The sequence below is a fragment of the Mus pahari genome, chromosome 11 (genome assembly GCF_900095145.1).
Source record: "Mus pahari chromosome 11, PAHARI_EIJ_v1.1, whole genome shotgun sequence".
Lineage (NCBI taxonomy): Eukaryota > Metazoa > Chordata > Mammalia > Rodentia > Muridae > Mus > Mus pahari.
In genome coordinates this window covers 43969189-43980427 of record NC_034600.1, presented here as the reverse complement: position 1 = coordinate 43980427, position 11239 = coordinate 43969189, and the positions used below count along the sequence as shown (strand labels likewise).

The 11239-nt window shown below is 41.2% G+C and overlaps 1 pseudogene; it reads right to left on the bottom strand.

The window, feature by feature from the left end:
- Nucleotides 1-9252: 9252 nt before the first annotated feature.
- LOC110328883 lies at nucleotides 9253-9597 on the bottom strand (annotated as a pseudogene).
- Nucleotides 9598-11239: the final 1642 nt, after the last annotated feature.

Here is an 11239-nt window from a genome sequence, read left to right as displayed (position 1 = left end):
TATGGAAAAAATTCTTGCCACATGCATATGAAGGCAAAACAAAATGTAGGCATGGAAAAAATGACTGACTTTAAAAATAGCAAAATACTTAGCCAAGCTTGGAGTCATTAAAGTAATCCAGCTGCCGACGGTTTATAGGTTTCTGTTTTTAATTAGCTGAAAGAGTACAGTGCTTGGCCCCAAGCCGGCATTGAGCTGCTACAACGGACTCATTCGTTTTCACCCCACTTGTTTAGCTTCCCAGAAGGTGCTGAGACATTGGATGGGGCCAGTCTAGAAGTCACAATAATCTAGAGCAGTCAGGATTTGTCTTTTTCGGGGGTTTATAGCTGTGAAGAGACACTGGTGACTGTGGCAAGTCTTATAAAGGAAAACATGTAACTTATATGTTAACATTTAACATATAAGGCTGGCTTATAGTTCAGATGCTTAGTCCAATATCATCACGGTGGGAAGGAAGCATGATGGTACAGGCGGACATGGTGCTAGAGAGGTAGCCGAGAGTTCTCCATGCGAATTGGCAGGCAGCCGGGGGAGAGAGAGTGACACTGGGCCTGGCTTGAGCTTCTGAAACCTCAAAACCCACCCCAGTGACACACTTCCTCCAACAAGACCACGCCCCCCAAGAGTGCCACTCCCTATGAGTCTATGGGGACACTTTCATTCAAACCACCACAGAAGTCTTCAACCCTTACGCACCAGGGAAATATCGGAACTTCTGAGTAGGCTTTCCTAACTTGGAGTTGGGAATTGTTTTAGTTCTGCCAATAAAGAGGAAAACCCCACCACAGCCCTCCAAAAGGTGGAGAAATGATTAATCCACTACCTAGATGATAAGGATTTGAAAGGCTCGCCACCGAGTCCTCTGACAGAAAACGAAGTAGGCTTCTATCTTACATTTCATAGAATAGTCACAGCATCCTGTGTCCTTTCTAGGGGATGGAGTGATGGACCCCATTTTGGCCCTGGTCTGGGCCTTGAGGACAAACCCGAGCCTGGCTCTACTTTTGAAAACTGTCTCAGTCACTTCTACAGTGGGGTGACTTAGTGCAACCTGCTTAAGCCTGCCTTTGCCTAGCTACGGTAGAATAACTTTGTTGGTTCTGTCAGTCACCCCACACCCTCCGTCACTCTTCCCCACCCCCTAAGTCATCTTGCCTCACCAAAAATCCCCACCTCCTTCCTCAACCCTATATAAACAAAAGACTGATACAATAAAACGAGTCCCTGCTTTGACAGACTTCTGGCTCTGGGTGGTTATTCTCTGGAGATCCAAGACACTCATCATTCTGCTACAGGAAGAGACTTGGCTAGACCCGGTTCTCTCCTCTCAGCCTAGACCTGCACGCAGAGAGCCGGCAATGCAGTTGGCATGAGTGCTAACCATGCATTCCAAAACACAATACCTCTTGAAATTAGGCCTTTCCTCCTCCTCCTCTGCTCCTCTCCTTCTCGTCCTCTTCCTTCTCCTCCTTTTTCTTCTCTGTCCTTTTCTTTTTTTCTTTTTTAAACATGATTTATTTATTGCTATTTTATGTGTGTTGGCATCTTACCTCTATGTATGTCTGTATGAGGGTGTCAGATCTCGAACTGGAGTTACAGACAGTTGTGACTTGCCATGTGAGTGCTGGGAATTGAACTCAGGTCCTCTGGAAGAGCAGCCAGTGCTCTTAAACTCTGAGTCATCTCTCCAGCCCTCCCTTTTTATTTTAAAGACTTTATTTCAATGTTTATGTGGGGGGGGGGTGTACGTACGTCAAGGAAGTAACCTTCTTCATCGCTCCCTTCCTATTGAGGCAAGGTCTCTCCCTGAACCTAGAGCTCACATTTTCTCAGCTGCATCAGAAGCTTGCAAGTCTCAGAGATTCTCCTGTTTCTGCCACCCTTGGAACTGAGGTCCCATCTATAAGTGGGACCTCTAGTTTGTGGAGTGGATACTTAGATCCAAACCCTGGTCCTCATGGCTGTACAGCAAATGTATAAACTCATAGCTGCCAGACCATCTCTCCAGTCCCTCAGTTGTTAAAATGATGTGGTACGGATGTAAATAAAGATGTATAGATGAATGGAATAGAATGGAGAGACTAGAACTAAGCTCATGTACAAGCAATGCACATCTGATCCTCTTTTCAACAAATGGTACTGGGAAAACTGGATCGCCACATACCAAAGAGTCAAGCTGGACCCTTATCTTAATACCACTTGTCAAAACTAACTGAAAACGAGTCAAAGAGCACTTAATGTAGGAGATAAGATTACAAAATTTTTAGAGGAAAACAGAGGGAATAACTTTGAGACTTTGAATTTGGCAATGTATTTCTTGGACATGACACACTGCACATATCATATACGCACAATAATAAATTTAATAAATCTTAATCCAGTCCTCTTTCTTTGCAGATTAAAAACAGTTTGTCACCTGTCCAAATATTAAAAGGATTAAATTGGGATTTGGTCCACGGTCTAGACTTTGTAGATAAATGAAGTAAGTCAAAGAGAATAGAGCATGAAAGGCAGGGCTGATACACAGTGAGCAGGTGTCATGGAGTACACTGGGGCTTTACTCCGATTTGTTTTGACTCATGGATGCCTCTGTTGACTAATTAAATTGTCCAAATGTGACTCTAGGCCAAGGCACATCCCATTTCCTTTTCAGTAAATCAGTGTAGCAGGCAGAGGAGAGTTATTAATAACTAAGCACCAGGGGTGGAATTAATCAATTAGCGTTGAAGCAATAGTTGGTAGATTACAGCTCTTCCTGGAGAAAGTACAAAATGATACAAGTAGAGTAAATGAAGACGTGCGAAGTTTCAGCTCCGTGCAATGCTACGGCTGTGCTTACAAAGCTTAAGCACGCTGTTACGTGAAATACACATGGGCAGCAAAGTTAAAAAAGGACAAAGAGCTTCTTGAATCTTTTAATAACGATTTCTAACACCTAGGAAACTAGGGGAGCTGAGGGATGCACGGGTCCCCCAGAGTGTTCTATCTCCCAAACAAAAGCAACTTTACAAGTATTTATGGTGTCACTATTTGTCATGCTTATATACTCTTTGAATGCACTTTTCCATAGGTGACATTGAACAATAAAAAAAAATGAAATTTAAAATGGACTGGAGCCCGATTTCTAGTGTGAAAGTTGGGAAAGCAACATGGATGGATGACCACATCATTTGGTGCGCAATTGTGTGGAAAAACCAAGAGCACTGGGGACAAAGTGTGGGAAAGATTCCAAAAGTAGAAAGAGGAGACGAACTACAGAATCACTGTTGGAAGAGCAGCGCTTGCTAGCCTCTGACTTCCATACGTTCTTTTTTCTTTTTTCTTTCTTGAGAAAGAATCTCTCTGTGTGTGTGTAGCTCCCTGACTGTCCTGGAACTCACAGATCTGTCTGCCTCTGTCTCCTGAGTGCTGGAGTTGAAGGCATGCATAGACACTGAGCATACAGAAAGGATTTTGATGGTGAATTGGCAGAGAAAGTTGCTACTGTTGTTTGTTGGTTCGTTTATTATTATTTTTTTAAAAAAATGAATCATAGGTTTGGAGGTATCACTGGATTTTTGACATTGTAAATTTTTTTTTAAGTGTACACAGATCAATAGCTGTAAGTAAATTTGAGCTGTTGGGCAACCACTATGCTAGTTCTAGAAGCATCAGCTTTAAAAATTAAGAGCTCAAACATTGTGTCATTTTTGGATGGATGGAGGCAGTTAGGGTATTCATGTATATGTAAGGAGGAAGACCATGCTAAGTGAGGATGCTACCTAAGCCCTGCTGCTCCAGTTTAGCCAGTTTGGCTCCTCACCTCCTGCATAGACCCTTTTCACATTAAACCCCAAGGCAAGAGCTCCAGTTACCCCATGCAGCCTCCCTACTGTGCTACCAGCAGACACAGTGCTCCTTAGCTTTCAGGCTGGTCTCAAAGGAGTACAGCCTCAGGAGGACAGCATCAAAGGAGCTGCCATGCATCTGGTTCTGACACTGGGGATCTGCAACTGTCTGGCTGTGCCTTTGATTCTATAAATGTACCGGTCTTTTAACAGTAGATTTGTGCTTTTTTTTTTTTTTCCTGGCCGAGGCACAGGTTTTTAATATTAAAATGAATAGTGTTAAAACATTTTCTTTTGCTTTATTGTGAATAGTCAGACACTCTTGGGAACAAAATAATCAGAACCTCTAATAAGGCTTCTTTATTTTCCTTTTCTTTCTTTTCTTCTTTTTTCTTTCCTCTTTAATTTGGCCTCATAGAGACCCTGACATTATAATAAAGGCACAGGATACTAACTTACAATATAAAACAATCTAACCCAGATGTTGATGCCAGACTACTATAAGCACAAGTCTGAGAGCTTGCTTCAAAAGATGGAAAAGTGTTGAGATCCTAGAATAGCAGTCATGCCCCACAGCTTAAATATCCCTGTAGAACTTGTAATCAAGGCCATCACCCATACACAGAAATTATAGTAACCTCCTTGTCCTTTCTTATCTCCTCCACTCCTCTTCCTTTCCTTCCATGGCCCATCTTTCCACATTACTATTCTTTTCAACTCTTTAGGTTCCCATGAACTGTCAGGACTTGTAAAAACTAGACTTATGTCTTACGGTTTCAGGATCCCCAGACACTTTTTTTGGTGTGGATATTTTCCTCCATAAAACATCCACATTATTTTTCAGTGGCATTAAAGATAAAGTGTAATCTGCATTGTATCACTAAGCCTCTGTTAACTTTTCTTTAGCTGGAAATTAAAAATCAGCTTACACAGGCTCCTGCTCAAGTGTTGTGCCTGCTACTCCTTATGCGTAGAAAAAAATCTTGCATGTGAGGCATGCCTAAACACTGACTGGATTCCATTAGTTGAACAGATTGGGCCTTTATCATTTAGGGTGGTGCCGATTGCAAACACTGTAATAAAATGCAAAGTAACTTAAGCAATAAGGGAAAGCATGAGTTCGTGGGAGCTGCTGGTAAGTGCAGAGGTTGGGTTGGCGGCGCCACACCTTTGGGCATTTGCTCTCGGAGACTTGAATTTTGTGGATAAGGACCTAGAGACAGGCCTTGTTAAAAATTGCTTTTTGTCTTTTCAATGCCTTGCTTCGCTGACTACCTTACACCCGAGGCCATCTTTATGCCATGGAGAACCTACGAATGGTGGACACTTGCTTTCTCAGTCTCTCTTGAAGCTGACCATTGCAACTTGGGTGAAAGTATTCCACTGGCTCCTTGGAAGATTTTTTTTTCCCTTGGATGTGCACTTCTCACTGTTTCCACTCTACTTGAGAACATGTGTGGCTTCTGTAGCTGCCTGGAGGCCGTGAGAGGTCATAAGGACAATATGAACATGGAAGAGCAGAAAGATCTAATTCCAAGTTGTTGATGGTAGGGTTGACCCACTTAATCAGCTTTGGATGCCTATCCCTGAACACTTCACTGAGGGTGTAGCTCTACTTCATGCTGCTTCTAGCTGGGCAGTCCTATTAATAGTAGCTTGTTAAGATATCGAGAGAACAAATTATGTGCCATAAAGTTTTAGATATTGATCAGTGTCATGAACATAATAAATATCGTGGAGGTCACTTCAGGCTGTACCACTGCAGAAGGTCTCTCTAAGATGACCTTTGAGGCTGGTAGAGCCAGACATGCAAAGATCTGGAATGCATGGTACTTCAGACAGAACAAACAGCAACTCTACAAGTTCTGATCTTTAGGCATGTGAGCTTGAACAGCAGGAAGAACCCCACCAGTAAGCAGCAATAAGTAAAGAGAAGTATAGGAAGTGAGATTAGAGAAGTGGCATGGGACATTTTTGCCTTTTAGGTATGTTTTTGAGACAGGATCTTGCCTTGAACAAAATTCTCCTGCCTCAGCAGCATGACTGCTGGGATTAAAGGTATGCGCCAGCATTCTCAGCTCATGTTTTGCTTTTTAACTAAAGGCTTCAGGATACAGACAGTTAGAATGAGAGAATGGCTTTGAAAACTTGATTGGGCTGGCTAATTTTAGAGATCTGAGGTGGCAAGATCTCATTATGGGGGTAGCTGTTTAGTACTCTTGCTTCTATCAAATGTGGTGACGGGATCTATCCATCTTTCTTATCCTCATCACCTTCCAACTGTTTTGTTTTTTAGAGAGCATCATGTGCACATAAGAAACAGAAGTAGCATTTATGGGAGAATCATGTCACTCACCTTATAGGCTTTTCTTGGGACTCTTTAAAAGTTGGGGCCAGAGAGTTAAACTTGCACATTGTAACTAGTCAAAAGCAAAGTCATAGATGGAGCCGTAGATAGAATAGTTGTCATTTGGGAGAAAAAACTGCTTGTCAGTCTTTAGAGACAAAAGTAAGTGGAAAAGTAACCAATAATATTCAAGCCCTTTGCTTCGTTCTGCTAGATTTTTGTTTGTTTGTTTGTTTGTTTTTTTGAGACAGGGTTTCTTTGTGTAGCCCTGGCTGTTCTAGAACTCACTCTGTAGACCAGGCTGGCCTCGAACTCAGAAATCTGCCTGCCTCTGCCTCCCAAGTGCTGGGATTAAGGCCATGTGCCACCACTGCCCAGCTAGGTTCTGCTAGATTCTTAATGTCTGTTCCATCTCCCATGCCTCCCCCTTTGTCTTAGGATTTCCATTGTTGTGACAAGACACCATGACCGTGGCAACTATATAAAAGAAAACATTCAATTGGGGTTGGTTTACACTTTCAGAGGTTTAGTCCGTTGTCATCATGGTGAGAAGCATGACTGCTGGAGACCTGGCGCAGGCACCAGGAAGAGACTGTGTATCACACTGGGTGTAGCTTGAGCATATATGACTTCAAAGCTTGCCCCCACAGTGACACACTTTCTCCAACAAGGCCTCACCTTTTAATAGTGCCACTCCCTATGGCCAAGCATTCAAACACATGAGTCTACGAGGGCCATACCTCATCAAACCACCACACACTTCCAGTTTTGTTTTGTTTTGTTTTGTTTTGTTTTACTCCATTTCTATACCATGGTCTGTTTTAATTATCCTCTTTGTTGGGAGATGAAGAAGGTAGTTGTCGTAATTGGACCATGATTTGGGGTAATAAAGGCAATACATTTAAAATACAGAAGTAGCTGTGAAAAGTTGAGTCAGGAATGGAATAATCTAGAAATTGGATTGACTGTTCATGTTCCTGTGACAACAGCAGAACTGCCCACTGACCTGTGAACCTAATAAGAACTTGATAACCAGCAGGGCTTTTGTTATTTTTTAGAAGAAATAATTTCTAGTTCAAGCTGGCATGATTCTAAGTAAATAGAAGAGAAGAAAAACTCTAAATAGTCTGCTTTAACATCTTAGCTTACTTATGTATTAATATTGTTTTGCTTTATAATCAGATCTCTGGGATTCACTATGGCTGATACACTGTTTTGCTAAACTTGAGAGTGAAATCCTTTTCTTTAAAAAGTCTTATTCAATCAATTGTTTTTCTGCCTTATGTTATAAAAATTCTTTTTGTTATTTCATATATATGCATGTTTTGCCTGCATTTATGTCTATACACCACACACGTCTGGTGCCCACAGGAGTCAAAAGAGGGTGTCAGATCTCCTGGAACTAGAGCTAGAGATGGTTGCAAACTACCATGAGGGTGCTGGGAATTGAACCTTTGCAGGAACAGCCAGTGTGCTTTTAACCACTGAGCCATCTCTCCAGATAACTCCAGCTAAATTCTTCACAATGCCTAAGATCAAAGGCCATTATTAATCTGGAAACTGAGGAATCAGAAATCTTGTTACGCTCCTTTCTGGCTTGACTTTATCTCATGCTAAGAAGGAAAACTGTCTTTAATTGCTAACTTTATCGTATCTCTAGTTTCTCTTTACATTTTAATTTCCAATTCATATCCTGAAAGTTTTCTGAGGTTCCAGAACTAGGTTAGACACCCTCTTTATCTCACTGTGTTCTACCAACACACAGTACCTGTGATGGCTTGTATATGCTTGGCCCAGGGAGTAGCACTATTTGAAGTTGTTGGAGTAGGTGTGGCCTTGATGGAGGAAGTGTGTTACTGTAGGCTTGGGCTTTAAGATTCTCATCCTAGCTGCCTGGAGTCCATTCCTAGTAGCCTTCAGATGAAGATGTAGAACTCTCAGCTTCTCCTTTACCATGCCTGTCTGGATGCTGCCATGTTCCCGCCTTGATGATAATGGACTGAACCTCTGAACCTGTAAGCCAGCCCCAGTTAAGTGTTGTCCTTATAAGAGTACCTTGGCCATGGTGTCTGTTCACAGCAGTAAAACATTAACTAAGACAGTACCCTAATTGTTGTCTGTCTCTCTCCATTTTCATACTCTAAGTTGAAAACTGGGCACACAGTAGACAGGTTTGTAAACAGTCTCAAGGGAAAGAAAAGTTGTGCATTTGAAATACTGGCTCATAAGCAATCTATTAAGTGTTCTCTTCTTAAAGAAAACATTCATTTTTTTTTTTTTGATGATGATTCATTAAATACCCTTGGGACCTGAGAACAGTATGGTACATTGCATATTTGAGTGAGAGTCAATCTGTAGATGGAAATACAGGTGGTGTTCAAAATATAACAACTTAAACATCTGCTCTCACTGATTGATCAGTCCAAACAGAAGCCAGCTGGCACGATGACGAATGCATAATGTTTGAGGTCAGGCTTACACTGCCGTCTCCAAAGCCTCCCCGGAGCTCCCAGGGACTCTTAATGAGGAGATAATTAGACTTACTTTCAAAACTTTCTGTAGATTTTACTTAGCACCTGGAAACACACTGGCTACACTTATGGAACGTTTAAGTTAAATGAACAACCTGACTGAAAATTGTTTATTAACAATAGTTTTGTGGACGGCAGACTTAAGACCTCAAGCACTCATAGCTCTTTTACATATTGCAGTAATCGTGAAAAAGCAGTTGTTCTGGTAACTGTAAATAAGAATAAGATCTAAGAATACATTTAGGATATAAAGAATATTGAAACTGCAACTTTGCTGAAAATAATAAAAAGCATTAAGATAAACTAGGGAGAATCGGTGCTTTTAAGGCATTCTTCAATAATGTAACACGCCATTTTTTTCCCAAATGGTTTTAATGCAAGAGGAGCTGAGCGATGTGTTTGAAGAACCTTTCTCCCCACCCCCCAGGTTCTTTTCAGTTTATTGCATGAAGGAGTTACACTAGTCCAAGTATTATACAAGCTTGGAGGTTTTTAAACTTTTGACAGGGACAGAGGGGAAATTATACTCATTGATAGGAAATCCTCACTTAAGCTTCAGAGAGCCAGAAACCCCATGAACCTTCAGCTGATCGTTCCTTAGCCAATCCAGTCTCTTTCAGGAACAGGCATATGCTCTTGCACTGGTCACCCTGTAGCTGAATTACTTCTCTGTATTCTGGACGGTCAATTGCAGGCAAATTTCTTCTTAAACACATTCTCTAGTTTCTTTTTATCATAATCATCAGCGACCCCTTGGACAGTTGTAAGGGTCTTCCTGCCATTTCCCTTGAATTCTTATATAGATATAATCCTTAGTGCCAGTAGGAAGCAGGTCATGAACCTTAATTACAAAGGGGTGGAAAGAGTGGAGGTTCTGGATAGTGGGCATACCATAGGATTCCTTTTCCTCGGTGGAAACGGCCTTCGGATGAGGGAGAAGGTGGGGTTGGGGTGGGACGGAGCATCAGAAGCAAGGGGGCTCAAGGGGGAGGCAGTTGAGTCTTCGGCAGTGGTTCAGTGACTGGAGCAGAGCCTTATATATTCAAAAATGGAATAATGAGATCCTAGACAATACGCCTAAGATATTTTTTGTAAAATGTAAACAGAAGCATAATATGCATAAAATCATACCAGAAGTATACAATTAATTCTTCAGCTTTTTTAATTGCCTGAAGTTTATCTGAAATAGAAATGGAGCAACATAAAAATATATTACTATAATATAGTAATACCCCACATTACTTCAATAAGAAGACACCAATTTTGGAACTATCACAGCATTACAAAATCAGTATAAAATAAAATTCAGAAGACAAACTTAAGAATGATATATGGATTAAAATGTGATAGAGTGATTCAAGCTGCTAAGTTGATAGATTTAGAAAATAGTGTTGGGTTAATCGTGATACAAGTATTCAACTGGTCCTTTAAATAATAAATGTATAAAACCAGAAACTAACTAAAACAATACATATTTAAAGCCCCAAATGAATTGCAATAGAAAAGATAGATGTATCTCCACATAGTACATCTCTACAGAAAGTCTCATAAAAATTACAGTTTAACAAGTTGGAGGAAGGTGGTTAAAGTATTGTTGATGTCCCAGCTATCCTGGCTTATGGGACTGAAGTGTTCTCTGCCAATTGCATAGACAGAATCTGGCGTCAGAAGGCTTCCAACTTGAAACGTCCCAAAGGCCAGTTAGGATAGACTGGGCATTGGCTGAAAACAGGATCTTATTCAAGAAATTTATTGAAGTTCTTTCCAGGAGCACCAAGAGGAGAAAAGGAAGTACAAGGTGAGATTTCAGCTTGCTGAAATAAAAACGTTAAGCTAAATTAAATTAGCCGTTTTAGGCAAAAGGTGAGTGAATGATTCTTTCCTCCCGCAAAACTCAGAATCGGAAGTTCAGAGGGCTCCCCCTTGCAGTATTTATAAACAGAAAAGGAAGTGACTTCCAAAAGTAGTCTAATTGGTTACCATTGGGCATTTGCTTTATCCTGCGCGTGACCTGATGAGACACAGCTTTAGCTAGACAGAGTTGAATCTGATTGGCTAGGGCCATACTCAAGTTGTTGCTGCAGTTAGCTAAGCTAAGACTGAGGGTACAGAGTTGCTGTAGGCAACATCTAGCCTCAGCCTGGTCCTGCTGAAAAGATCTGGGATAGGCACAGTGTCCTAGAGCTTTCTCATCTTGGCACTTGGACTTTTTCATACCACTGTCTACAGTAAGCCTTTCATTTTAGGTTGTCATAGCACACGTGCAGGCTCTCTATGAAGATAATTCCTGGGAGGTAAGGGGAAAGATAAGTATTAGTTTTAATGTTGAATTAGCATGATAATGCAGTCTCCCTGATTGTGTTACTCAACTCTTTTGGGGCACTTGTTTCTACATTTATGATGAGTAAAATTGTGTGGGAGATACTACGGGCTTGTAAGAGAGGTCACAGGAAATAGTTTCTGTCAAGATCCTAGCCCAACAAAAGGCCCAAGTATTAGAAGTTAGGAGACTGCAACAGGTGATAAAACTT